This window comes from Festucalex cinctus, chromosome 20 (genome assembly GCF_051991245.1).
Source record: "Festucalex cinctus isolate MCC-2025b chromosome 20, RoL_Fcin_1.0, whole genome shotgun sequence".
Taxonomy (NCBI): Eukaryota; Metazoa; Chordata; class Actinopteri; order Syngnathiformes; family Syngnathidae; genus Festucalex; species Festucalex cinctus.
In genome coordinates, this window is record NC_135430.1 from 21,866,818 (window position 1) to 21,894,233 (window position 27,416).

Genomic DNA, 27,416 nt, shown 5'->3' on the forward strand with positions numbered 1-27,416 from the left:
GCTCTTATAAATCTCCACGTGTGCGATCAAGTTGAGTTAATAACGACTGTTTATAGCCCCGTCCCAGACAGCCATTCCGCTTCATTCTTCTATTTACCCTGCAAGGTCAAGTTAACCTTCTTCAGCTCATTGTAGCCAGAGGAGAAAAGCAGAGATTAGTGTATTGGTCATGGTGATGTGACTGTGCATAAAGTACACAAGCACATGAACAAATATCGCTCTTCCCAACAAAAATGACTCAAGTTTATTGTATTTAAACTATAGTGACAGTGACAGACAATTGATTTGTGCTAGCAAGCTAGTAGGCTATAGCATCTTTGAATTTATTATAGTTCAATTGAATTTGTACTTATTTGACAATGTTAATAAATAGAGTGTGTTTATCAGTCCCTTTTGGTTAGCTTCTCTTAGTGTGCTAACACACACTTAGCTTCTGCTTTAGCTTGTATGACAGTTACTAAGTGTAGGGTGACCAGATTTTCAAAATTTTCAAAAACCGGGACGCTATAACGACATGTCTCACCGGCGAGTGGCGATTGCAGTGAATAGTAGCAACACATTTTCAATGATTCCTAATCTTATACACAAGAGCAGGAAGTAATTCCAGCTCTAGTATGGTGAAAACATGCTTGCTAATGACTTTGTGATTGATGTGCACATTGCAAAAATCTGGGATGGGACCTGCATATTATTATCAGGACTTAAAAAAAGGGAACTATATCATCATATATGTCACCCGATAGCTGAGAATGTGTTAGCGGTGTCACAGAATGCAATAGCCTTCGTCCACAGTATATTTTACGACTAATATAGCAATAACAGAGTCACTTTTGTGCGGCACTCCTCAATCAGCCTTCATCTATCCATCTTCTTGTTCATCTGTCCATCAATCAAGTGTGCTACTTAAAGCCCAATCTCATCAGAACAAAGCAATCAGCCTTGTGTGTCCAACCTCTTTTCATTAGAGGCCACAAACCGGAGCTCATGCGTCCGTGTGTGCGTGCGCAGTGCCGAGTGCTTGTTAGCCAAGGTCAACTAATTATTTGGCCGGCTTAATGAAGGTCACTTGCCTGTGTGTGATGACCTCGACCTGATTGAGATAAATATTCCTGTCATCTGTCATCGTGATTAAGAGACCGAGAGACACATTTTCTTTAGGTTTGACTTTTGTCGTAACTACTCTCTGTGCTCCCAGTCAGGATTGAAAGATCATTTCAAAATCCTGTTGTTTTGCAAAAGAACAAAAGGCCCACACTGTGTAATTGTCTATTATGGAATAGGAAGTCATCAACTCTATATATAGGCTTGTCATACTTGAATCCAGCATGTGTGTCACCATTATCATGATAGATGGGCCGAACCAAATGAGGTAGATTTGATTATAAGAGTTAAATTACATATCCACTTACCTGGATGCTTAATGAAGTGAAAGCGACAACGTCTATTATTCTTGTATCATGCATGATTAGCATGCTGTTGCAATATGTCCAAGGCTTATTTAGCTGTCGCCCACTGGAAAGCGCGTGCAATATTCCAAACCTCAATCCAGTGTAGGGACTCATTTAAGTTTCATTTTGAAATTAGATTATCCTTTCTTATGAGGTGAAAATGATGATTTTTCTGGGCTCAGGCAACGACCAATCACAGCACACCTGCTTTCTGAAGCAAAATGGCCTCCTGAGATGGATCAAAACAGGTGAATTTTGTTGCTTAATTTTGTGTTCATTTTGTGTTAAGACTAGTGGGGGCATATACAACATATTGATTTCTCCTCGAAGGAACCTCTTTTTTTTTCTTTTCTTTAAAAACAACCTGTTAAGTGTAACTCCTAATTTAAAGAGTCAGTCTGAACATTCTCCAGCCTGCTAATAAAGAAGGAGTCGAAAACTTCCAGCTCTCCATCAGCCTTAAAGTCCCTCTCTGGCTAGCTCTGCAAGCTTCAGCATCTCTAACAAGCAGCGGATACAGCGCTGGATTACTGTAGGCGTTAAATCAATAGCTGCTGGTCTCCGAGGCACGACTATAGATTATGAATCAGTGTTGGTGAGCAGAGTGCCATAGTGGCGAAAGAGAGGAAGATGACTTGGGGAAAAGAAGGGAAGGGGAGAAAATGCGGATTGGCTCTATTAAGTGTCATCAAGTGCACGGTCACAATTGGAAGTGGAAAATTTATTTTTGGATATGGAAATGTCAAATCAACTGTATTTTATTTATTTTATTTTATTGTATTTTTTTGATAATTCATTTCACTCTTTTTGGGGCAAAAATAATTCGATATTGAATCCTTTTCACGTTTATATGTCATTTGACTCATGTTAACTAAATGATGGTGAGCCAGCGCCAGCAATTCCACATCACTGACAAAATATAGAAAATGCTAGATTTGCAAGTAGAGACCCCTGCCAATATGCCAGTGATTCATTGCAGGGGGAGAAAAATAAAAGCCCATTAACCTGTATTGAACCCGTGAGTGAGCTGGGCTCTTTGCAGCCCTCCGTTTAATTCAAGGCCCTCTGAGTCCTGTTTACAGATGCTATCTAAGTAGCTTGATTCGACTGCCAATGAATATTGGCATGTGTCTACACCCCATAGACCCTGCTATTAGGGGCGGAGACCACATGGTTAGCCAAACACAAAGTGAACATGACATTTCTCTCCCCTTTGCAAGTCACACACACACACACAAAAGCACACACGGACATGTATGGCAACATGTCTACATTTATGACAAATGCAATGTATTAATTGCACGATTCCATAGCTCCTACATGATATATTATCCAGACGATGTTGAGTACAAAAAAGTATACCTGGAAGTCCTCGTACAAAGCAACGTCGCCAAAGGCTGAGTTGCTAGACCCACACTGCCCCCTGGCTCGCCTCTGCGCTCCTCTGCTGCTTGTCGAGCAGCGCAAGACGCCTAAGGAAGAACTCGGCTCCCACCGCTGATTCAGGGTCAGATTGCCCTGGACCCACTCCCTAACCTTAACCATTAGAAGGATAAGAAAATATCTGTTCTAGGATCAGGGGTTGCGTTGGGTGGGGGGGGCTCCGGATGATATTGAGGAGCTGTCAGAGGTGACTAAGTTCAGGGTCAGGCCCTCGGGAGCACTGAGGTGGGAATAGTCAGCTTGGCTACCGCGCAGCAAAGTGTAAAAGGGAGTTTTCTGCATGCTGGGTAAATAAAGAACGATGCTTCCTGGCACAGGGGTTGTAACCGACAGTGTATTTCAGTGACCTGTCTAAAAAAAAAGAATACCATTCAAACTAATAATACCATGTAGATGTAACGCCGTTATATGAATACAAAGTACAATATTGCGTGTTCTCACTGTGGATAATTGCAGAGCAGACAGTGTTAAGTGTTAGTAAGTTCGAGTCGCCACAACCTGCCAGCTGTGTCTCACAAGTGGCTTCCACCCCACCATGAAGCTGTCAAGGTCACTGGGGACGCGCACACGCACACTCCATCAGCGGAATCCACCAAACACACACATGCACACATAGCACCGGCATGATTAATCTGTCAATCAATGCCCCCCCACAACATTTACTGTGCCGGCCCCTCCCCATGCACAGTCGCTGTGAATTGAAACAAGAGCTTGAAAGATCGCTGTGCTACTTTTTGATTGGATTTGCGCAATCCGTCCATTCACAACATTTGACACGTTATACATGCTAGCACCTGATGCGATTTGTACCACAGTTAGCTTTCATTTTACTGCATGTTGGGCCAGTGATGAGAGCTGGGAAAGTGCAAGCCCCACAAAATATGCACAAAACTCACATGGGCAGAAATCTCATTTGTATATGGAGGGTTTAGTAAAATAAAAAGATCTGTAAGCTGTAGATGTTAGCATAAGGGATGCGTGATTACCGATACCAGGTATCAGTGTGGGGCCGATACCCGGCCTTATTTCAAGGCATCAGTTCTCGCGATGGCAGCCGATATAATGTTTTTATTAGGAATTACAAATAGGAAATTTGAAGAATAGAAAATTAATTAATCATTAATTTCATGGAATTTTAAGGAAAAATGCTATATGGGATGTTTTGGTCTTTCTTGCAAATGACCTGCCATTGTTTGTGGGGAGGATTCTTCTGTATCAAAAGTACCGATACGCTTATGAGTATCCAGTTAAGGGGAAAAAAAATAAATAAAAAAAAAGTGTCATTGAACATGTCTGATTAGCAGAGAAAGAATTCAACATCCACTATAGTACAATTTGAAATCCATAATTTGTTTGAAAATGCACTCATATTAATCATTTGGTGCCACTTTACAACTGTTGTGTTTGTGCTCTCAGGCTGTTGTGTTTGTTTTTTTTCCACTCATTTTCTGATTGAGGGATGGGGCGTGTCCTCCTGCACCTCACCTGTTTCCCATCCTCAATCAAGCCTTCATAAGGACTGTGACTGCCGACAGTCCTCGTCAGAGTATTGACCTTGCTACGCCTTTGCCAAGAGCTTTATTCTGACCTCGTGTGAATTTGTTTGTATTTATAGCCTCGTCTCTTGTTTCCAGTTAGTTTCGTCAGTCCTTTTGATTCATAGGTTTTTTTTGTTGTTGTTTCCTCAGCTTTACGCTTGAGAGTTTGATATTCACGTGTTTTCTACGTCGCCTTTAGTTATCCGCTTTTGTACAGCGTGTTTTGTGTTTTGGTTTTGGTTTTGTAGCCCTCGGGTATATTTTTGTTGCTTCCTTACCTTGCAGCTTTTGCAAGTGTCCTTTAACGGTTTTTCTCCCTGGCTTCGTCCAGCACTTTTTGTTCTAGTCCTTGTCAAATAAATTGTTCAAATTGTCTCTCTGTGTTCTGCATTTTTGGGATCCGCCTTCCGGTTCCACCGGAACCCCCAACAACAACAACAACAACAAGGTTATTTGCTATTATTACACACTAAATTGTAACTTAAATCATTCCAATCAAGACTATTACTCTATAAAACAATGTAAAAACTCTATGCCAGTAATTAATTTTACTGACATTTTAAATTGTACAAAATGCAAGATATGTGATCAATCTCATGCCACAGCAATCAGAAAATTGTCCAATGGTAAAAAATAAATAAATAAAATAAAAAGTATAGATTTATGATTACTCTATTTTTTTCCCCCCCTAAGAACATTCAGTAGTTCACATATTTTTCCATTTATGGGTCAAACTGGCCCATGAATCAATTTGTAAACATACTTTGATCGACTTGGTTCTAACAGCAAATGTTTGTAATCAATAAACTTTATCTTGTAGAAACGTGAGCTCAACATTCTAACGATTGGAACATTTCAATTATCTGTTGTAATATCCTTATTGTTCTCCTCAGTGCAATGCAAATGGACTCATGAGATAAATACACAAGTCAGCTTGTGATGTTGTTTACTGTATGGGAAATATCTAATTATTACTTTCTATAAAATTTGAACATGCACTTACTTCTCTTTATGGGGTTGATAATGAACTACCGCAGTTCTCATTTTCCAATTTAGATTCTGTCATTAAACCAGCATAATATTATGCTAAATCAACATCATTATACATGTAGCTCTCAGACTTAATGACAGCTGCAGAAGCGTATATATTAAATTTAGTGATGCGTTTGAGTGTTTTTTCAATTTGATCATTTTCTCTTCCTCGCAAATGGATCTTCAGACTTCATAATGAATGTTGGCATTTCGCAGTATTAACAGAGCTATTTCTGTACAGTAGAATTAGTTAAATTACAAAGTCGAGCACATGTGCAATCCACTAACATTAAGTGGAGTAACGTTACTAATATAAAAAGTAAAAAAGTGGCCTTGGTTTATCAGGACCATGAAGTCTATTCTAGAATTATGACAACATCGGTTCAATTGCAGCCATCCTATTTAATCCAGCTCTTTCCAAAGGTGATGTCGGAACACGTCGTGACCGAGTGGTCTTATTTTTTCCGACACCTCTGACTAATCAGCTCTTCTCTTGCTGCCTCATGCTCACCCATTTACTCCTCCGCTCTCACACATTCTCCCCATCACTTGAGCTCCTTGATCGCCCACTGCCTTGCCAGCACTAATTGCGTACAAGCAGTTCAGATGGAGAGCGAAAAGTTGGAAAATCGGGGACGAGACCATTAGCGCTTTATTGGAGGGGGGCTAAAAGAGTTAGCCGTATTTCACTCGTTCCGATCCGCATCAATCACATTGGGAAAATTGGATTCCTGAATAAGAAAACCCCAGGAGAGAGGTTAAGCTGTCCGTCTGGATCAGCAGAAGACCTTCTTCTTCTTCTTCTTCTTCTTTGCCATTGAGTCACTGCACACTGCTTGGTTCTGTTCTCACTTTAGTGAACCAATAGAGCCATAATAAGTATTGATTAAACTATTAGCCAGCATTACCCAGGCACTGGTAGATACCTCGATTGGAATCAGCACCTCAGGACTCTGTCACAGTGTATACCTCACACACACAAATAGACAAGCGTGCGCTAGCGCACACACACATGCTGTTTTAAAGAAGCTGATTGAAACCGGTTAGTTAGTGAAGTCAGTAAAGTACGACTCTCTCATCCATTTCCCTCCTTCTCCCTCCGCTCGTCTTCTCGCACTCGACCTAGCGCTGTAAGTGAACTCCAATCAAGTGAGGACATAGCCCGGAATACACGGTGTTCCAATAAGATGGCTGGCAAACACACAAGCGCGCACGCGCGCACGCACGCACACGCGAAGCCAGGGATCAGATAAAAGAGGCTTGATTGCAAAGGACAAGTTCATAGCGAAGAGTGACACTGGTTAGAGCCAAGCAATCAGACTTTGCCATCGCACAACAGCAAGTGCACGCACACACACACATTCAATGATTGTTGGTCGGGGAACTTCTGCATGCTAATATCATGATACCGCTTTGATGAAAGGCTATGACACAAACACACATCTTATCATCCACATGAGGATAATCTGCATCTACCATTCCAAACCATACCAGGTCGATCTGAACCGAACGAGACTGAAATGCCACTTTAACCCCAACACTGCTTGCTTTGGATATCTTGAGCAAGAATCCATCTGATTTAGTGGTCACCAATACATTGTCAGGACAAATTACCTCCACTTAATAAGGTCCTCGGCGGAAGCAGTGGACAGCGGAGAGGGGAAAAGGAAATGACAAGTATTAATTTGGGATTTTTCCCAAACTGACACTCGAGTCTCCATCGTCAGGCCCCGAGGCCGTGTCACTTCTCACTGACACATGCACACAAACACGTACGCACGTGCTCCTCCGTCTCTCCTCGTCGCACCGCCTCCTGTAGATCATGGAGGAAATTCTGGAGCAATTACCAAAGTCTTTTATCAGTCATTTCAAAGGAGGAAAATTAGAGCAATTGTGTCAGGATGGTCATATGGGCAGAAATTGCAGACTTCTTGGGTGCACTTATGCCTGTGACTCCACTGCCTGGCCTGATGGCGCCCATTGTTAGCGGACTTTGCCACGGTGGCTGCTGATTGGGGCACAGAGCAGATGCAGCACCCCTCCCAAAATTCCGTCTTCCAGAATCTCGGTCCAACTTCACCTTAACTACTCAATCCCGTCAAGCCTTCATCTCGATCCTGGGGCGCTTGACTTAAGTTGTGATTGTGCAATCTTTTACTCAGAATCGTTGGCAACAGGTGTAGAAGTGGTAGAGAAGACAATATTTTAAAGAAGGTTCTTGAGTTTGAGAAATCGTTCACTCCGATAACGTTGAGGAGAAAAGCACGTTAGCCGTGCCTTTTACTCACAACAGAACATTCCTGTTAGCTGACATTTGCTAGCCATCCACTGACCGCTGACCTGACATGCCAGCACACGATTCTGGGGACCGCCCACCCAGTCAAAGGCAAGTAGTGCACTGATCAGTCACTGCTGGTGAAAGTCGCAGTGCTACAGAATGTCAAAGTGCGTTTTTACAACGGAATCTCTGCTAACAAATTCCTTCCCATGCAGCGGAACTGCTATGTGGGTGGTTCGCCCAGCAGGATGCTCTCGATGGGTGGGCCCATCCACCCTCCGGCAGGTCCGCGGCGGGGAGCGTTGGCCGGGGGCTTCTACGCTAGCAGCACGCCAAGGCAACTTGGTGCAAGGCTGGAATGGATACATTGTATTTCCATTCATTTTAATGGTTAACAACGATGCAGAGCCTCGTGACGGGCTTGGGATTGGCGATGGCTGCATGATGCGGCACTGGCCGGGAATTAAACTCACGCTCGCGTCTATTTGCACATTCCGCTGTAATGTACAAATATAATCGACTGTTACAGCAACTGGAATATGACTTGAATGCTACAACAAGCTAGTTGGGTTAGAATCCACGGCTCATTAGACAGTGTTGAAATGTACCTTTAAACCTAAACATGAGCCACCCGTGCTCGGGCTCAGAGGATGATGGGCCACACCGTTGCGGAGTGAAGCCTCCATCTGCGAGAAACACCGACTGCTCACAGGGATCTTTCCTTAAACGCTAACAAGATTCAGGCAGGGAATTCTAGCAGTAAATGCAAAGTCTATGGCTTAATCTTCGACTGGAGCCCCTTCACACCGCAGGGAGCTGCCAGGCCTCTCTATTCCCACTCCACCGGCCACACATCTCCACCCAATCTGTCTTAGCATATTGATTTCCCAGCTGTCTCATTGGTTCCTAACATAATTATGGCTGGCTGGGCTCAGGGCACAGGCGCGGGGGCTAATACGTTTACACCGGGCCCCATCAGCGCGGGCTTATATTCATGTCACTGAAACGGGCAGATCCACAAAGAGAATTTGGGGGTCTTTGCTGTAATGAAAAAGGGAATTAGCCGGCTCGACCTCCGCCGCATCGAGAGATCAATAGCAACGTCCGTGAAAATATTCAGTGGGACATAAAATGAAGAGAGGTAAAAGGACACATCTGTTAATCAAGCCTTTGATTTTTATCCATTAAATTCCTTTTTAATTCACACGTTAAGACGACAGAGACAAAAAAAAAAAAAATCCGGTCGCAGTCCATCTATTTCACTTCGCCTAATAGTTGTCAGATGCTGACCTAAAACACCAAGACAGTATTTTTCTAAGTCAAGGATGAGGTAGAGGAAGGGTGGGCAATTCATCACACGATTTCATCCCCTCCCCTCGCCCATAGCAACCGTACACAACCAGCGAGGGCCTGCTTGTTATTTAAACACCAACAAACTGAACACATTGGCTAAAGTGTAACTTCAACTCGTAGTGGGAATTGCGTTATTATCTTAGCACAGAAAAGGGTGACCATATTTAGATTTGACTTGGATCAAAGTTGGCTCAAAGATGCCGTACATTAGAACTACTTTAGTCACTATTTGGTCACTCTCGCATAGGCACTGATTTTCAAACTCACATGGCTGAATTAAGGAAGGTTCAAAGCAGGCAACTCAGCTTTGCAGCAGCCTGATTCTGCTTTTTGTTGTTGTTGTTTTTCTCAATTCCAAAATTCGACTTATTTATTAATTTATTTGTCAATCTTTCATTTCTCTGTGGCATTTTGGACAGTCCCCAGCAGTTGCTGACAGTTATTTTGGCTCCTGGCAGCGCAGACATTGACTGTCAACGGGACGTCTCCTTTCTTTTATTCATTCGGTCTTTGCTGAGAGATGCTGAATGCGAGTCAGTCGTTTCTCCCTGGAGGATGGGGGAGTACAGCAGGGTGAGAGCGGGGAGGACAGTGGGAGGGCTTATTGTGGAAAAAAAAAAAAAAAGGTCCGCGAGGAAGGGTAGGGTGTTGTGTCAGTGTTGGGCCGTCTCGCAATCTATCTGCTGTGTGTGCGCGCGCGCGCGTCAAAGGTTATTCAAGACGACAGTTTCCTGACCATCAGGATGACATTCCAGCACATCCGTGGCCTAAAAACATGTCAGGAGGTCAAACAATGGATGCACCTGCTCGCTTATGTGCATGAGGTAAAAAAAAAAAAAAGTTCAAATGTTTACTGCACATACAGTCAAGGGCAAAATGACACATTTGAGGCCGATAATGATTTCTTTGAACTGTAACTTTTCTTGGGTGATTTTCATTTGTGTTTTGATCACTGTTTTTTCTGTGAGAACAAATTCATTAAAAAAAGGAAACTTATTAGTATTATAGCAATTATGTATAATTTGGATCAGGTGTGGATAATATCAATAAAAAACATTTATGGACCCAATTTGGAAACTCACTGAAAATGAATATTATAAAACCACCAAATTACAATGACATACAGCATGTAAATTTCTGACTGCAGTTTTATTTGGCAGTCGGATGGTGAGATGGAAACATTTTCTTGACGAAGGCCACAAAGTGATGTTTTGATCGAGAGAGACTCCGTTGACCGAACACTGCATTGATGCTCGGATAAAACCCAGAATCAATCAAACAAACAGAACATCACCTCTATTAGTGACACGGCACCAGAATGGAGGCAATTGAAAATGGAAACAAACCCTTGTTGCTCTCAGCAATGCAGCCGTTAAACGATTAAGACAGAATGAGATGACTCAACGCAGCATCTTAGCGGCTGGCTGGAAAACAAATGTGGCATATTTGTATAACCTATTTATTATGTAACAAATGTGTAAAAGTCATTCTGGTTTATATTTACAGCACACTAGTTTGACAAGGTACATTAATTAACACAATGTATACGTTTACAAAAAAATAAAAATAAAGGCAAAAAAAACATTTTCCATTTACCTGCAAATCAGGTATGACGGACACAAATAAAGGATAAAAAAAATATACATCGTGAGGCATTTATATTAGTTTATTGTTATTCCTTATTAGGAAACTAAAAAGAATATCGCATCTCTTTATTTATCCTCAATAACTTTAAAGCAGGTCACGGAATCACATACAAAAAAATATTACGAAAAAAAAAATCCACCTGGCAAATTACAACTCGACAATTAAGTCTCTCTTTTAACAAGACGTGTAGATTAATTTCCATCCGTGTCTTAAAGTGCTTGAGCGCTGCTACTTTTGTGCTTTTCCTGCAAACAGCGGAGATGAAGTAATGACAGCGATTAGATTACTATTCTTAAGAATCCATTAGTCAAAAATGACACCCAGGAAATCACACAATGCATTCGCCCTCTAATGCAATAAGGTGCCAATTATAACACTTATGTGGAATAAGTGGACTCCTCTCCCTCCGCCTGGATGACGAGAACACAAATCATCATTACCCTGTATTTCTTCATGCTATCTGCACTTAGAGGCATTAAGAAGACACTAATAAGTTTAGCCTTTGCAAACAGAGTGCAAACGTGTGCTCTGCTTTCTCACTCATTGTCCTCGCTTGGCTCGTTAGTCATTTGGACCCGCGCGCCAACTATCTTTCCCACACTCCGCCGTACAGTGAAAACTGCCATTTGCTTTTTCTTATGCTTATGCTGTCCATCATGGCTGACTGTTTTTGTGGGGAAAAAAATATATTGTGTTTTCACCCCCAACTTTGTTGACAAGTGATGGACACAGTGAAATTGAGGGAGCTTGGGAAGTGACTCTCTGCATGCACTGAGCACATCTTCATTTCCATTGGCTTGTTACATTATTAATATTTAGCCATATTGTACTGAGCAGCCAGAACGTATATGCGGATTATGCGCATATTGCTTCCCTACGCAAAAAAAAAAAATCATTTACAGTTAGAGATGTCCGGGTCACATTTTTTGCACCCAAGTCACAGTCCAAGTATCTGCCGATACATAGACTCGATCTGATCTCTTACGTAGACCCAAAAAAAAGTGCATCCAAAATGTCAAAAACTAATAAATAATTTGAATAAAGGTATCTCTCAACGGTGGTTCAAATCAAGCAAACAAATGAAGTATTTTAGTCTTCCTGCGATTGGCTGGCAACCGATCCAGGGTGTAATAACCCCGCCTACTGCCCAGAGCCAGCTGGGATAGGCGCCAGCACCCCCCGCGACCCTTGTGAGGATTAAGCGGTCAAGAAAATGGATGGATGGATTATTGTTGAACATAACAAAAACATTATTAAAGATAATTTGTTACTTTAGAATTGTGTCTTAAATTGGTTGCCCTTTGCATTGGTCACTACCAAAGAAGCAACTGTCAGTTCCAGGAAGGAACATTTGCCGACTTCAAGCCACCAAAATTTCAACTGACAGAATAATAAAGCTAGCATTGCCAAGTGGCCTGAAAGTAGCCTGCCAGCTTAGAGGGGCAACAGCTACTTAAGAAAAAAAAAAAAAAGATTCCGTTGGGCTACAGCAACTTTTCCGTAACTTCCTCTCATTGGATAAAAAGACAAAAAGAAGGAAAGAGAATTTGATGGCAGTACGGCAAAGCCGTGGGGAATGTCAGCCAATGATGAAAGCAAACTTGGAAGAGCCACAAAACACCGTACAGCCCCTCTATGACATCAAGGGGAAGGAAAAGGGAATTGTAATAATGCCGCCTTTTCTTTTTTAATGAATGAAGACATCTATTTGGTAGCAGGCAGGGCAAGCTGTGAGGGATCTCGGATGATTGGCAAACTTCAAACAAAAGCGCGCGGGATGAGAGCATCTGCGCACGTACGCCGCATACGCTTGGTGTTGCCCTGAGTAAATAACGCGTGCCCGTCAATGGCCTCAAGTGGACTTTTGTCTTTTCTTACGTGCGTTTGGGATTTTCAGCATTTTCAGAGGGGAAATGAGGAGGGAAAACATTATTCATAGAACGCATTATACAAGTTATTGAGACTTTGAGAACTTCCCTCATTTCCACTGAAGTTGGTTTTAATAAGGTTCCATGGGAGTTGATGCTTCAGGGTGTTGACTAACGCTGCACGCGCGTGTGTGAAAGTCTCATGTGTGAATGAGTGTGTTCTGTGGCGGGGCGGCACGTGGTGTGTATTGCACATGAAAGAAAGGTCATGCTCAAACACAGAGCGGGGCGAAAGGTTAGCGGCGAGCTGCAGATAGAACAAAGAGAGGGATGGGGCTTATCAAAGCTATCACTTGGAGGTAGACTGCTAGAGGTCAGCGAACCCTTGACATGACGTACACATCTAATGTCTCAGCCAAGGATCAATACGACTACACTCAGACAAACCAGATAGGCTTAAAAACCCGTGTAGCCCCACCAGCGCAGAAAACAAGCACTCACTCAACTCTGATAGGGAGTAAAAAAATAAAAAAAGAAAATGTGAAAAGAAGAAAGGGAGATGAATTGAAAGGAGAAACAGACAAATAATCAATTAAACAAGAGTTGTAGAATGAATACAATAGAATAGAATGCAAATAAGCGCAGGGGAAGAAGTTTTCCAATGTGATTATACTTTTTTTTATATGTTCGCAGCATCTGATGGAATAATGAGATGAATCTTGCAAAGGAAAGACACTGAGAGATCATTGCAGTTGATTAATATGTATCACGTGTTGCCCTTAAACTACACGGCCAGACCAAGAACATTCAGTTGACTTTCACCATATGTCTATAAAATACATACACATACATGGGGGAAAAAAATTAAGGGAATATTAGAATAAAACTGGATTGAGCAATTTCCTGAGAAATTGTGTGTGAATGCTGAATAAAAACAATCTAGAAATGTGGAATGATGCAGAATCAGGTGGTTGTTGAAAGATGTGGAATTATGTTGAATGGTTTGGAAATTATTATATTTAATGATATTGAATGGTTGTGGTGAAATTACATGCATTGAATGATGTGGAATGATATTTAATTATATCGAAAATGTGCAAATGTGAGTGAAAAAAATGTGGAATTTTTTGTATGTGGTAATTGTGGAGATGTTGGAAATCATTTCCAAGGTGAAATGAATCAGTTGAATATTTTGAATGTAGAATGGCACCACATTTTTGAAAATTCATGAGGATTTTAGGGGTGGAAAAATGTTGAATTGTGGGAAAAGCATAAATGTTTGGAATGAGAAAAGTAAATAGTGTACAGTTATTCATTTGTAAATCAATTCACTGGCACCTCAAAAGATGATCTGAGTCAATCATGTTTAAAACAAGGTACCATTAAAGTTGACACTATTTCCCGTGTTCGGCGGTAACTTGCCACAATCCAATATGGCCACCACATGGCATAACATAACTCCACCAACCACCACTTGTTTAGAAGGTGTATTTATTTATTGATTTATTTAGTTCACTCATCAATATTTTAGTGTACCACACATGGGACGCTCCATTGACTGTGAATATCGGCGGCTGCATGTACATCTCCATAAGATATTAAGTAATGGCTCGTGAGTCCTGTGAGACTTTACAAATGAAGGTCAGCGGAACCGTAACGGTACTTTGCGTGCGCTAGAATTTCTAGAACGTGTTTTCATTCGTGTATCATTAAGAATTGATTTAACTGTCATTTGCTGATGACAAATTATATGGTAGCGAATTATTTTCCATTGTATACATTATAACGTTCCCGACTTCGGCTCGAAAGACGTTTTCCTGAATTGGACCCCTTTAACTTTGAATAGTTCCAGCAGGTCTAAAGGCGAAGCATTAGTCGTACGTGCGTCAAAAAGTATGCAAGTGGGAGGATTTGGAATTCCTAAGAAAGTATTGCGAGTGTGAGCTGCATTTGTTTGTGTGTGTGTGTCTGTCACTTCAAGCAGACTGCATTTATCAGGGACAAAAGGGTCCCAAAGTGCCAGAGACTAATGGACGTGTCCCCGTCCTCACGCTCCCCCCCGTTGCGATCACCCGCAGAAATTAATTAGAAATAACGAATAAAAAAGTGGCCTCTCATTTGTAACAGTGGTAATTGCTCTTCCCTCATTGTAGGTTAAGTCTTTTAAACACTGTCTTACATCAGGACGTGCTCATCCTCGTCATCTATAATTCATGATATACTTTGCACCAAGCAAAGCTGTTAAATATTTAGTGAGTCATTGCCTTAAACTTAATCACTCTCTGATAAATGCATGTTTTTCCTCCGCCTTTTTTTGCTTTGAGCTCTTCAGTCAAGAGGATACACACTTGAACAACTTGTATAATCTATTTTTAATTTCTCATTTTGCAAATTAACATAATACCACTTAGCGCCGTGTACTAATTGCAGCACATTGTTAAGTGCACCATTATGTGGATGTGAAACAAGCTATTATCATTGTACTTCATAAAGTATTCAATGTAATCCATTTTTAAAGAATGCTTAAACATTCATTTGCTACACTTGCTGCTAATGTCTTTCCTCATCAAACTAATTCCCTCCATAGCCGCAAAGTAGAGCAAACGGAGGCCTGCTTTAAACTGACTTGCTGTTTGGCCTTGGAGAATTTTACACCGCATCTGCATCAAATGTTAAGAAATCAAGTATTTCCATGCCTTTACTGCATTAATAAAAGTAGAGCAACAAAAAAATGGAGTTGTGTTGATCTGCGGTGACAGTAATAATTCAGACACGGACTTTGTGACACACAACGTGACGTCATCTTTAGTTGCCGTCTCCACGAAATGACATTATTGAGGAACACCGGTCTCAGTTTTGCAAATATTTCTCAGTGCAATCACAAGAAAATTCTTCTCTGTTTTTTTTTTTACAATTGTCCTAAGAGTCATAAAATGTGTCAATTTCAAGTCATTTGCACATTGTTCCAGGTACTTGTCTAAACAAAACATTCTGATGAACATTGCATTTGTGGAATATGAGTTAAGCAACAAAATCCACCATTTTTAGTCATCTCATTTGGTCACCTGCCGTCGACCGACCGAAAATGACATCACAGTTGCTCAGGGCTCAGGTAACAACCAATCCCATGTCACATGTTTTCTGAGTTTGGTCATGTGAGCCATAAAAACAGGTGGATTTTGCTGTTTAATTAATATCCACAAACACAACATTAACCAGAATACCGTGATGAGACTAGTGGGACTGCATAGAACATATTCATGTATTATTATTTTTAATTGAAGGCTAAACAGCTCTAGTAAATAGAAATTGTACCTGTAAGTAATCGTGGCTCATAAAGAAATCATTTCATTGTTTGACAGTCCAATTCTTGACTGTCTACAAGATAATAGCACGGACTCTAACCAGTCATTCATGTTGTCATCAAATCACACATGTAAATACACGCACATTCTTTCAAGGTAAAGCATCCGTGCCGCAATTGACAAAAAGTATCTTTCGAGATTCTAAACAAGCCATTTGAATGCACATTCCTCTCATGGTTTCTCTCTCCGACTGCAGCCTCCCTGCTGGCGCCAGCCAAGGCGCTCCATCTCCCTGATGTTTAATTCATTGCGCCTTTCCATCATCCTTCCACCTATCTCCACGGCTGTGTCAGGTAACAAACAATGACTTTTTGATGTGAATAATTTAATGCGTGTACGGCAAATGGCGGCGCTCGGCATCGCTCGCGCCGCACGTTGGCCTGTCATTAAGACACCTGATTTCCCCCAAGATTCCTTGCAGCCTGCCTGCGAGATGAAAAGGCAGCACACGTGTCGACATTCTCCCCCCTTAACATCTTGGGAGGACGACGATATTTTTAGACAAGCTAAATGAGACAAAGACGGTGGTAAGCAGTGAAAAGAGAAGACGGAGGGAGGGTCGAAGGAAGGAGAGCGACTGTTTGCTCGTACATATTTTCCTTTTCTCTCAATCTCATCTGATGTCACGACATCAAACGCTAACCCTGCTTTCAAAAGCTGGTGGAAGCACTGATTCAATATTTTCTCCCAGCCCGCGCCACCGCGATCCTCAAACTGCGACGCGCCGAGAGAAAATGATGGCGGAGACATCAAACACAAACGTGCCGTGGATAATAGCAGGCACATCCTGGTCCACCCCCACCCCAACCGTTTTTCCCTCTTCTCTTACGCCAACATGGCGTATACAGTATACAATGTTCGGCATGTCTAGTGTGAGTGGACAAACAATTACGGTAATCACACAACTATTAACATTTTTTTTTTGTAATGGTCAATATTTTTCAGGAAGTTCTCGAGTTTGAATTTCTCATCCTCTGTCTGCGGATGTGACGTCAGGCGCGTTCTCGCTCATTGTTTCCTGAAGTCGTGAAGTCGGAGCTAGTAGTTTTGCTGCAACTCAGAAGAGACCACCATCTACATCTAGCCTTGAAAACAATGTCAAGTGCAACCATAATGACCGACGCAGGGCAAGAACGAGAGTTCCTAATCCACTGCATGTTACATAAGATTTTACGTTCATGTTTGGCTTAATGACTCAATGATAAAATACAAAAAAAATGTCTTTGGCTGACTTCACTGTGCAGTTTCAAGTAAAACAAACAAACATTTTACCTCCAACAGTGTGACAACTTAGCCAATGGTGGGACAACATGTCACATGTTCACAAATCAATTTGAGTGCTTGTAACTCAAAATATGAAAATGACCCGAATACAAAAGAGACACTTGAGACCTTTTCATCTTGTGTGTATATTGGACAATACCGACCGGTCATTGAGGATCATTTCTGCTGGCAGCAGAGTCCTTTCATCAAAAAGGTTTCAAAGAAGAAAAAAAAGTGGAAAAGGGAACGGCGGCTTGGATTTGGATGGATAGAACGACAAAGGCCAGTGGATTTTAAAACATACAGTACATGAAGGACAGATTGTGGTCCGACATAAAACTATATTGCCATGTGAAGCCAGAAGAAGGAAAAGAAGAAAATGAACGGGTGCAATGTAGTTTTAATAAGCTATTGTGGGGATAATTGAGACAGCAGCGCTGAAAGCCTTTTTAAGACTCTCTCCAATCTTTGATTCACTTTCATCACCTCCAGTGTGGCCATTTTGATTGTGTGAAATCGGCAGGAGGGCCTTCAATTATATTGCATCTCATCTGCGCTCACACACGCTACTAACATGCTTGGAACATACATTCTGTTGGACAATGGAAATATATGTTCTGTCGGTCTTGCACACGCACACACAGTCAAATGATGATGTTCCCTTGATTTCATCCAAATGGGAGCGGATACACAATAGACGCACGGCCGAGATGGAGCAGACTGTTGATTATTCTCTTTGTCTATTTTGTTATTAGCAGATGGTAGCTCGATAATGAAGTGGGTACTTAATGGCTGTCGCACAATAAGAAAATGAGGGAGAATCCGATACATAATGACTTTGTGGATGGATTGGATATGCTACAAATATGCCAATGTGTATGTGTGCAACACACACTCAACCTTACTTGCACAATCAGTACTGTACTGTAGAACACTGTGAAAGTCACTAAACAGTCTCCAATAGTGCCCTCAAACCTCAATTAAGGTGTCATCCCCTTAAAAAAATAAAGGCCTCCCCTCAAACGGACAACATTTAAAAAAAATTTTTAAAAATGTGGGGCCAGTTTGGAGATTGAGCTGCCATTTTCTACCAATCAACTCCCTCAGCCACATGTGTCTTGTCCACGTGCACCTCATTGTCTGGTCAGTTTGCTTGTGTTTAGTTCACTGCTTTCTTTTGATCTTTGTTGTTCAGAATTCCCAAAATGTGTTCTTGTATTCTCCATGCAACTTAAGGAAATCTCCTTCAGTTTTGCTAGATGGCTAATTGCGCTTGGCTACATTTCAACTCAACTCTATATTTACAGAGTACTTTTGAACAACTACCACTGTTTTCTCAAGATGGACCCCAGGGGCAGCAGATCAAATGAAAACAACAGAGGCACCAGAATTGAACCCTGTGGAACACCATACGTTTTTGTTTTTTGTTTTTTTTTTCAACATAGTTGGTACGAAAGGATTAAAATAATAAAGAAATCAACATGCACCAAATTCCCTGCAGCACAGCTAGGCCAAGCAATGTAGCACGATCACCAAACGACTCACCAAACGCTGGGGTTCGATCAAACCCAAGTTAAGAACCACGTTTCTATCATATGGGATGTTTTGCCAAAACTTCAGTACAAGTTTTCGTACTCTTTGTAGCTGCACTTTGGAAATGATAGGAATTAAAAATAAAAGAACACAACCAATCAATCCCATTTTGACAGAGTCTTAACGATTCTCTGTTCCAAGCGTTTGGACAAATAAAGGCCTCATCTCAAAGTGTGAAAAAACATCCCAAGCTACTGTTTTGAAGAAACACCATATTTTGTGGCGTGCTTGTGAGTGCAGACAGACATATACAGTATGCCAAATGTGTGAATATGAAGTGACAGATGGAAGGCTTTATGGCATTATGAGCATTACATCAATGCCTGTTTGTGTCCCTATTTCTTTTTCTGCTTTTGCCTTCACGCCTCTTCCTCTCATCCCTTGCTTACGATCAAATAAATTTGTCATGAAAGACCTCGAATTCATCATTCATGCCCGCTCACGCACACACACACACAGCTTCCAGTGAATATAGACTCGTACGAGGATATGGACGGCTCTAAGTCCTCTTTAAACCAAGCCTTTATTTCCCCTGTCGCTCAATGGTTGCGTGTACGTGCGTGTTAGCAGACGCGGGTATGAACACAAGCTTGTGTATACTTGCGGGGCAGCAAAAAACGCACAACTTGAATGTTTGCGTGCGCCTTCGCCGGCGTCGGCGTGTCTCTTTCCTCGTCTTGATTAAAAGTGAGGCTCCAGTCGCCAAAGCAGCCGCTGGGAATATTTTTAATTATTTGCCACCTCTCGCGTTTGCCGTTCTTTATGTGATTACTGACAGCGAGCGGAGATTAAGCGACGGCGGGGTTGCATTTGCACGCAGCTACTGTTTGTCAAAGGTGACACAAATAATGACTGCTGTAAAACATGCATGACTGTACATGCGCTTCCCCACGCAACTGTGTGTGGTATTAAAGCAGACAAGTGAGGAAACTTTTTACAACGATGTCAGCCAAGTAAAGCACATTTGAAACTCAAGAAATCTACACATTGACCTGCCATGCCACAAGCACACGTGCTACCGCTACAAATTAACCCATTTATTCTTTCAAAAAACACATCAGGAGTACAAAGCACTAATAGCGTGTGATTCACTGAGCAGCATATTAAAAAACGGCACCATTCATGAATATGTAAAGTAGTTAGCGGTCATGAATTGGTTGGGCTTGAGAGAGCAGAGTGCATGGGGGATAAGCGGGGGCAATAGATTCAAGGCTGCCAAGACGAGGCTTGATTGAGTTCAGCAGTGCTGATTGGTAAGTGTGCACGTGCGTGTGCGGGTGAGTCGCTATTCCCGTGTTGTAAAGACATACTGTACATAATGTACATGACAACTGCATTGAGTGGACTTGAAGTCAATGGAATCCAATGTAATGTACTCTAAGGGCTGAAAAAAAATGAATCATTTCAGAACTTTTACCACCATTAATGTGTTGCACAATTTGATTGGTTAAAAAACGAACAAAAAACATCTGTTTAGTGAATTAGGTGCTCCCGAATTGCTCCATATTTGCTGATTAGCGCGGTGCAAAGGCGACACAAACCTTTAGTGAATAGGCCCATAAGTGTTTAGCATTTAGTCAACAAGAACATTTGAACATCCATCCATCCATTTTCTGAACCGCTTGCTCCTCATAAGGGTCGCAAGGGTTGCTGGAGCCTATCTCAGCTGGCTTTGGGCAGTAGTATTTTGAACTGGTCATAATTCTTTCCATCTTGTCCAAGATTCAGTCATGTTCAAGGGCCACTTTGAATGTTGTTGGACCCTGCCAGTTGTTTATTTTTACTTACCCTCTCAAAATGATTTTTTTTTTTAATCAAGTTTGTTATAAGTCATAATAATAGTATAAAAGGTTTCCAATTGTTTATCTCTGTCTCATCTTTTTACATCACAAAATCTCATCCCAGTAGGGTGTGTAGATTTTTTGTAATTTTTTTTTTGTTTCTAAGTTCTGTTGACAAGCAGGCGTGTTTGATTGAGGATTCAAAATGGGTAGCTGTGCATGTTTACTTGCGTGTGTGCCTTCTCGGGTCTCTCAGTCCCCAGGGTGATTAAAGAGAATAAATATGCTTGATTACAAACGTCCTACCTCCCCATCAACCGCGCTTGATGTATACAGTTTAATTGAGCGTCAAAAGCAAAGTATGAGTTATGGCACCAGCAGACAGGCCAATATCTCAAAGAGGCTGAGAGGGGGAGAGAATATTTGTCAAACAGCACAAGAGGAGAAAAGCTAGATCCATCAGGTGGGAAAAAAAAAAAAAAGTGGCCATTTGAAATAAAATTGGAAAACCTCATTAGCTGCTTACTCCTTGACAGGTTGGAATGAAAGACTTTTTAATTAATATCATCAGAACTGGGTTGACGTAAACACATCGCTTCATTAACAAAACACAAACAACTGGAATCATTTGCACACGTGCACGTCCCTACCAACACAGACACAAAAGGTATTTTATTTTTTTTTACTTTTGACCTCATATAGCGACCAGAATTTGGTGGACGGTATAAGCTACGGGTTAATTGAGATACTTTTTTTTTTTTTTGCAAACATTGGAGAAAAAAAAGTGCTATTGGTGTCTTAGCAAATAATGACTAGTTCTTCAATTCAGTTACAATCCAAATGATTCTTATACACGATTGTACAGCCTGGTTATATTCCCATCAAGCACAGGCCCTGTAAAACGGATTCCGATTGCATGCAAGCCTTTCATTGCACATCTGCCGAGAGGTCCGAGCAAATGCAGAACCTTTTCAAATGCAGATCCCATAGCGGGCTTCAAAAATTTACTGATGTGGCGTTTTGCACAAACTATTACCTGAAAATCATCTCCATCCAGATTCCGAGCAGCAGCGACTGCATGCAGAGGAAACGTGTAAAAGCATCCCCGCGTCTGTCTCACCTCTAACCTACGCACTTACACACTCAGACCCCGGTCTTCGTCTGGGTTTCTTCTAATTGGCTTATTGTCTTGAGGAGCCAGTGACAGAGGCGTACTTTCATACTCGGCTATGGAGAGGGATCGCTCATTTCCAGCCGTTTCCCTGTCCGGCCTTCCACGCTGCACACAGCAAGCCCTCTCTGGAGGGATCATTAGGAGTCTGGCATTCTGACTCTCGCTCTCGCTACACACGCGCGCATCCCAAACCCACACTCGCGCGCACTTTACACACTACTGGTCAACAACTAAACACACACGGCTAACCTTTAGAGGAAAGTGAAACAAGGATGTTCTGGGCCAGGCATAGTCAAAACGAGCTCTTCGTCAAACTATGCAGACACGCACGCACATATCCAAGTGCAATGCCGCAAACACTCAGAATTGTACTTTTTGACTTGCGCAACCTTTATCTTCGTTTCAAGGGAGAAGGAGAGATTTGCATGTTATGCATTACTATTTGAAAAGAGGAAAGAAGAAATTGATTTTCATCATGATTCACAATTATTATCCGGAAATTCCTCATGACAGGAATGATCTAACTTACAGATTCACAAACAGTCATTAAATAATCAATTACTGAGCACATTTGAACTCTCATTGACACTCACTAACACGAACTAAGTTGGCCAGATGAATTGAGACGTCTTAAAGCATTTCTAATCATGTTCCTTGTTCAGTATTAAAGATGATTGCACTTTATGTGGACGAGACATCTCGAAAGATGATTAGCATTGCGGTCGCTCCGCAACGTTGTGCTCAGAAGAGCTCCACAACTCTCAGACTGCCTTCGTTCGAGCCGAGTGGTATGAGTGCAAATTGTGGACAATCACAGAATAATACAGTTCAGTTATTTTTAATGTTCACAACATTTGCCCTTCATCTTTTAAACCTGCATATTTTCAAACATTTAGGCACAATATATATATTTTCATTTTTGTGTCTGCAAGACATTTGAACTGAATAGAAGTATAGGGTTTTTTAATATTTTATTTACATTTTTATTGTAATTGGAATATTATTCCCATATTTCCCACCGTGGAATTCCATAAAATGTACCAAATATAAGCTGGTTGCTCGTGGCGCAGGCTCAGTCCTCTTACAAGAGGATGAGCATGATTTAGACCATCCCATTTGCTACTTTTCTAAAAAGTTGAACCGACATCAACTAAACTATCGTACTATTGAAAAAGAGGCGTTTCTCTGCTTCTTTCCCTGCAACATTTTCAAGTATATCTCGGGTCCGCTGCACATCCAATTTGTGTTTACACCGACCACAATCCTCTGCTTTTCCTCAATAGGATGCGAAATTCGAACCAGCGCTGGTCGCTTCTGTTGCAGGATTTGAATTGAAAGATCTTGCACAAGAAGGGATCTGAGAACGTTTTGGCTGACTGTCTATCTCGGGCCTTTCTTATTAATTAAACATGTTTCATTTTGCTTATGGATCGTTGTAAGTTCTGTCGACACAGGTGCACTTAATAAGAACAACGAGGTGGCTCAACATGCTGCTCACCGATTGGTGGAGGATGGAGGTGGCGCCCTTTAAGACCCGTGACATCCGGAGCCACCACAACATTTCTTCCTCTCCTCTCCTGCAAATTGTTTGTTTCTTTTGACAGTCCTGTGTTTGCGTAGGGGTGAACTGCCATTTCTCTTCATTACGTTTTCCTCTATTTCCTTTTTCTGTTTACGTAACGATTTAGGTAAGTTTCGTTACTTTTCTAGATAGGGTTGTTTTGTTTGTTATTTTGGCCTTGGTTCACCCGGAAGCCTTACTTTGATGAACTGTATATGGATGAAAGATATGACGACCCTAGTTTTTTATGTTGCGCCCCGCATCCACTAGGTGGGACGTAACAATAGGCTTTACATGATCAGGATTTTTCGGCCAATCAGCAACACGATCAGAAGATAAAGCATTTTACAACATATTTTATATTTACTCTACAGTACAGTCAAAAATAAATAAATAAACTCAAAGTTAAAAAAAAAACCCAAAAAAACCCACACCGATTAACATTGCATATTGCATGTATTTCACGGAGATCGGGCATATTAAGACATTACAGTGACTCACCGATTTTGCATAAAAATGCCAAATATTGTCCAATCGCAACCCCGCTGATTAGAATGGTGTAACATTTGTTAAGGGCAACATGCTGCTTCTGATATTCACGGAACAATATATCAAGTAGCTGCCATCTAAGAGTGATGCAAGTATTTGTGCAGAATTGCAAACGTGTCTGCCAATTCACGTGACAGGTTGAGAAATTGAGAGTGGGCAAAGCGGGGTGCGGGATTGGACGGAGGGGGCGGGGCTAGTGGTGCTGGTGACTTCACGGGCCATAAAAAGCAGACACCCCCTTCCCCTCGGGAGCTCCCTGAGAGAGAAGGCTTACTGCTCATTTACGAGCCCCTCTGCACCTTGGTCAACACAAATAAAACAGCGGCGGTAATTAGGTATTCATTATTAATAAGGAGCATTATTTATGAGCAGCGAAAAGAGGTGCTACATGCCCGTGGTTTCTTTCCTATCCCAAGCGGACCGATGCTGGGATGATGCGGTGAAGACCCTGCCCGAGGCACTCTGAGCGCTTCTCCTGCCCAGGCCTGATGTACTCTCCCCTGGGTGCAAAGTCAAGGGCTGAGGGGCCGATGTCACGAGATGGAGAATGGAGACCACAGAAAAAGGCGTCGGAATGCTTACGCTATCCTGTATGCCAGACGGGACCCCCGCATACATTCATTCATAAATCCAAAGGCTGAAAATGTTGCGCATGGTAGAATAAGATGTCTGGCATTAGTCAATAATCAAACGTCCCATGATGGCACATTTCCCAAGGATGCAATGCTAATCGGAGGATGGATCGATGCTGCACTTTCTCTTAAACACGTAACATCCCATCGGACAGAATAACAGCAGGAATTCTAATAGCTCTCAATATGATGGGAATTCGGGTATTTTTAGGCATTTGATCCTTCCTGAGGTTCATGGATTTAAAAGCTTTTGTGTTATGACCGTGAAATGATACATTTGCAGGCCTGCTTAAAACTCAATTTAACCATCGCTGCAGCATTGCCATAATGGCTACCCTCTATTTCCAGAGCTCTCCCAATCAATAACAAATTGCTGAAAGCACAAATGATTCCATTTTTCTGCTCGGGGGAAACGAGAATGATGAGAAAATAGGTGAAATTGATATGTGAGGGAATATTATCAATGCTGTAAATGTCAGCAGGATGAGGTACTGTGACCTTTCGGGCCAGAGAGGGGAAAAGGAACGCACACAAAGATAAACCCTAAAATGCAGACAACAGCAAACGTGAAGCTTGTTAGGGATTATTTCTTTTTCAGCAATCAAATATGGCTATCAAATATTGCGATCGAGGTCTGTGTATTATATTTGTTACAGTTACGTACCTTGTATACACGTTTTACTTATATTTACATTATATGCTATATAATTTGCTATATTTATTTGCGCTCTATTTACATTGCAAATTTTTGTACTGTTTTTTTGTGCTGATAAATTGAAACCTTCAATGCTGATGCTTATTCATGCATGTATATCTGAATATACAGCTTGCACTGGTATCAATATACTGGACAAATAGTTTGAGATCATGTAGAGATGCACGATAATATCGCTGGCCGATATTATCATGAAGTGAAAAAAGTATGGCATAAAAGTGACAATTTATGGAGGCTGCAGGAATTTCCAGCAAATATTGTCTGTTCAGTAAATGTGACAACAATTTCCCACATACTTCATACGTCTTAGTTATGGGGTAGGTTGGCGGCAAAATGAAGCGTTATCCTACAAAGATAAACAAAACCCAAATGGTTTTGGCCAACAACAAAACGAAAATAATCGGGTTTACTGTTCTAGTATTTGTGAAGGGATGATGAGCACCTTGTTAATGAGACAAAGGTGAAAATTAGTTTAACCTCCATATATCATGTAACCTACCATGTTGAGCACATTAAATTTGACCTTATACACATTTAAGTCCTCCAACCCTTTGACCCAAATTATATTGTCTGGCTTGTCTTCATATCTTGCTTGAGGCTCATGCATGCAGTTGATATTTTTCTTTTTTCTTTTCTTTTTCTGTTTTTGCAAGGGCATATATGTCAAGAGAAGCACTTCATTCCAAAGAATAGCCTGCATGTTTGTTTGGAGCAGTAAACGAAACATCATTGTGAAGGTAGAGACGACTCTTAAATGGACAGAAGGTAAATAATGAACGTAACCTAACCCTGCCATCACTAAATTCTATAACATCAAAACAACATTGTTGTTGTTGTTTTTTTCCTTGGTTTTCAGGATCTCAACAGCCTGCAATCTTCAACATGGACTTAAAAAAAATGCATTCAAAATGGAGATTTATTCCAATTTGGAAGATGCTCAAAAGCGTATGACTCCAATGAAAGCGTGCCAAGTGGAAGCAAATCAATTGTTAATTGTGCCATTTGAATCATCTGGAGTGCATCTATCCTTTTGTGTTTTCAATGACTTGCACGCATTTAAAAAAAACATTTCTTGAGACCCTCTGGAATGTGCCATTTACTTTTGCTGCTTTGCTCATGAAGCGCACCCCCCACGCAAATATAGTTTAGGCCACGATGTACTAATTTTTCTCCTAAGCAATGAAGTGGAGAGTATTGTCTTTACCATGGCCGCCGCTCAGTAAAATCAATGACAGGGCACATAAAGCTCAGCCGAGGCCCTCTGAAACCTCGTTAGTTGAAATGCCTGCAGGAGATATGTGCTAATAAATGAAAACACAATTAACATTGCACACTCTGGCTCCACTGCACTCTGATCTGACCAGTGCAAGGACATACCCTGTAGTGTTTTCAAACAATTCTGATTAATTCGATTTTCTTATGTATGGCAGAGACAAATTGAAAAGGATGCTCAAGTTAACAAGGCAAAGCAGACTCATTGTTTTGGCCTTCCTCGTCTTGCCAACTTAAAAATTAGGTGATCTTTCAACTTCACCATACGTAAGGAAAGGATTATAATAATTGGGAAAAAAAAATATTGGGAGGGGTGCACAAAAGTTTATGCCTGAGGTATGAAATCGATATAGTGGATACATGTGTTAAGCAATAACACAAGTTGCACCTAAGTTTTAATTGGCATTAGTTTACCATGAACATAACGGGTCAAAACGCACGGAAGCTTGGAATCGCCAAAGTAAAGTCAACATTTTTGACTGGCAAATTCAGACTTGCAAATTCGTTTCAACATATTTGCAAGTATGATGTAAGGTATTTATATATGTTCCGAAGTATTTGCAAATATGTTCCAATGTAATTGGAGGAAATGCTAAAAACGTATACGTGAGGAAGTCAATAATACCCAGTGGCATTATGGGAAAAAAGCTGAACAATAGTCATGCAGACATAATAAATCGTAAAAATAAGTTGTTGTTTTTTATGACTGTATTGGTATAATGAAATAATGAAGGCAAGATGCTTTTTTTTTCCTTTCTTTTTTTGACAGATTATAATGTTGAGAAGCATCCAGTTTAGTAGTGGAGTGAATTGGTGTGTGCAACGTAAACAAAAGCAAGTGGTGATGAGAAGAGAGGCTTAAAGCTGTTAAAATTGCTTTTTCATATCCTAAATGTGTTTTAGC

At 41.2% G+C, this 27,416-nt stretch overlaps 2 long non-coding RNA genes across 2 annotated transcripts in view; one reads left to right on the forward strand and one right to left on the reverse strand.

The window, feature by feature from the left end:
- LOC144009049 (uncharacterized) overlaps positions 1-27,416 on the reverse strand; it is a 114,435-nt gene that overhangs the window by 32,801 nt on the left and 54,218 nt on the right. The window lies entirely within an intron of this gene.
- LOC144009152 (uncharacterized) lies at positions 23,355-26,286 on the forward strand. Its single transcript, XR_013280850.1, has 3 exons — positions 23,355-23,471; positions 25,894-26,005; positions 26,097-26,286. It is a non-coding gene; the product is annotated as an uncharacterized LOC144009152 (long non-coding RNA).